A 3,147-nucleotide genomic window follows, 5' to 3' on the forward strand; every position below is an offset into this window, starting at 1 on the left:
TCTCTGATCTCTGTGTCTCTGTCTCTCTGTCTCTGTCTCTGTCTCTGTCTCTGTCTCTCTCTCTCTGGGTATCTCTACATCCCTGATGAGTGCCTCTTTTTTTTTTTTTAACAGTTTTTTAAACAATTTATTTATATATTGGCTTCTACATGCTCTTACATTTATATAAAATATTTATACCTCTTATGTTCAAAATAGTGTGAGAATGATAAAATTTCTCTCAACCACCATTTTAACTTAAACTAAGGTTCTGTGCTAGAATGCAGGGTACATGAGATGAGAACTTATCTAGGAACTACCTAGTATAGATCCAATGACCCGACCTATTTTAATACCATTTGATTAACTATTGCATATTTTATGAACAAAACTCGTGTGTGTGTGTGTGTGTGTGTGTGTGTGTGTGTGTGTGTGTGTGTGTGCTAAAAATGTGTGATTCTGTTGCTTCTAGGTATGACACTCTATGAGTGTTAGATTCCAAAGAACGGGCAGTGTTATGACATCTAGTAAGGATGATGAGAAATCACTTGTAATCAGAAAATAAAATGCTCTAGGATATGTCGCACAGTGTGTCAGGTTTCCCTTTTCTCCATGATGCTGGTGGAGGAGGCAATGTTTTCTGCAGGTAACAAACTTCTGTGTTTCTTGCCACCTACCCTGTGGCCCTCCTGCTGGAGACCCAGATAGCACTCATCACTCAAGGCTGAAAACATCTGGCCCCACACGCCCTAAGCCTCAGCATGACTCAGCATGACTCAACACTGCCATGCTCAAGCCAGATGCTGGCTCAGAGGCCAAACACACCCAAAGGGTGTGGGACAGAGGACTGACTCAGCCTGGGCCCAGCCAACCTGCTCTGTGCTTGGACTATGGGAATACAACAATTGAGACCTAGAAATACACTATGAAGAAATGGAGGAGTTTATAAATCATAAATGGGGGCTGGAGGAAGAAAAAGAGGGGCGCGAGTTTGTAGGAAGGCTAACAATCATTCAGGAAATGTTTGTGGAACTCCTTCAATGAGCTGACACTAGTATCAATGCTAGAGGAATAAGTGAGACTAACAGATGTCACTTGTGTGCCTGAAGTGCTGGTCAAACCTAGCAGTTAGTTACAAGGCCCATATAGAGGCTTTCACAAATCTCAGAGCTTTATGGCCTGCAGACTGACGCCATAATTCTGCCTGCTGTAGAGACTCACTTGCCCTTGTTTTGGAACTCCCCCCCCTCCCTTTTTTTGTAAAAATCACCAGCAATCCAGCTATAAACGATTGCCTTTGGAAGAGTGGGCTGTCTCCTTGCCCTCACAACCTCTGTCCCCCTCCCACTTCGCTCCTTTCCTTCCTCCCTCCCTTTAGTGTCTAAGAACAATCTTTAAACGCTTAGCCTGGTCTGCTCTCCAATGTCAGATGCTGTACCAAGAAATCCAAACTGCTTACACACAGTTTTGAATTTGATATCTTTAACTTATATGTCTGTAAGGATCAGTGATGATATTTATAGCTATCAAAGTGGACTCCTGAATGTGCATCTAAGGTACTAATTTTATTATTAAGTAATATAGCTGTGACAGTTGTATCAGATATACCATTTAGTCTAGTACTTGGTATTTCTATCAACATTGTTACTATTATTTAAATAATAATATAAATATTTTTATAAGTATACCTAGTTACTGACAAAATTTCTTTATTAAAGGCTATCACCATGAAAAAAAAAAACAATGCAAGATTACAATACATTCTGTATTTATAGAGATTATGCGGTTGGAAATGCATGTCTTTCTCAATGCAGGTGCCTTTTAGAAAGTAAAGGATGAGTAAAACATGTAACACACTGTAAAGAACATAAAGGAAACATAAACATATTGAGCAGGCCTATGCCTCTCTCTCTCTCTCTCTCTCTCTCTCTCTCTCTCTCTCTCTCTCTCTCTCATCTATCTATCTATCTATCTATCTATCTATCTATCTATCTACCTATCTATCTATCTCTTGTGTGTGTGTTCAGAACAAGGTATGGGAACTAAAGATTCACTGCCCCACTGAGCAGGAACAGAAAAGGCAGCTTCCTCATTTAACACAGGCAGCTCTTCCTTTCTCTTATACAGCCAACTTTCCATAAACTGATTCAGTTAAAGCAGGCCAGAGAAAGAAATGGGATGCCAGTGAAGGTCTGCAATGAATACAAGCCCCTTTCTCATCATTGTTTTTGTTGACTACAGACTTTCATCTAAGACCTTGAGAGGCAGAGGCAGACAGATCTCTTTAAGTACCAGCTGAGCCTGGTCTACACAGTGTGTTCCAGGCTACCATAGCTATATAGGGAAATCCTGATTCAAAAGGAAGGAAAGAAGGAAGGAAGGAAGGAAAGAAGGAAAAAGAAAGAAAAGAAGGAAGGGAGGGGAGGGGACTGCGCATCCTAGAAATATCACCTATGTCCTATGTAAATTGGAGCAATTTGCTTGGCTTCTTCAAGTAGTAAAACATAGAATGGTAATATAGCTAAGAATGAAAGGACTGTAAGGCTTAAACTTGTAATTTACAGAACTAGGAATATAGAACATGCTTAGTAGATGTTAATTTATAACATCTCAAGTTATATGTAACTAGTAAGTAAGTTCACATGTTACCTCAGGATAGTGTCTGGAAATATATTTGGGGTATTTCTTTTTAATTTTCAAAATTAAATCCATTTTTATTTAATAGATATCCATGTGCCTCCTACCATATCTTTTTATCAAATACAGATTCACATATGAATTTTAAATGTGTTAAATTCTAGAAATTTATACTGAGTGTCAATTGTGTTCCAAAGCAACAGCCACAGGCCAGGGGAGAGGATAGGATGTCAGTGACTTTAAAACTACTCTCAAACCCAAGCTTGGTTCTAGGCCCTTCTAGTTGTGTGATCTTGAGGGATCTACTTCACCCACAGGCCTTCAGTGCCTCTTTTACAAAATGGAGAAAGTGAGAGTTAGGGTCTGAGCGCTGGATGTCTCACACAAGCTGGATCTGAACACTTAGTCTGCAGCTGGAGTTACTATTTCAGCTATCACTTGAATGTATAACTTAAGCAGAGTCACTTTATTTTAAAACACTATTTGGTCTCCAAAAAATAATTTTACAGGAGAAAACTGATTATAAATGAT

Source organism: Acomys russatus, chromosome 7, assembly GCF_903995435.1.
Source record: "Acomys russatus chromosome 7, mAcoRus1.1, whole genome shotgun sequence".
Taxonomy (NCBI): domain Eukaryota; kingdom Metazoa; phylum Chordata; class Mammalia; order Rodentia; family Muridae; genus Acomys; species Acomys russatus.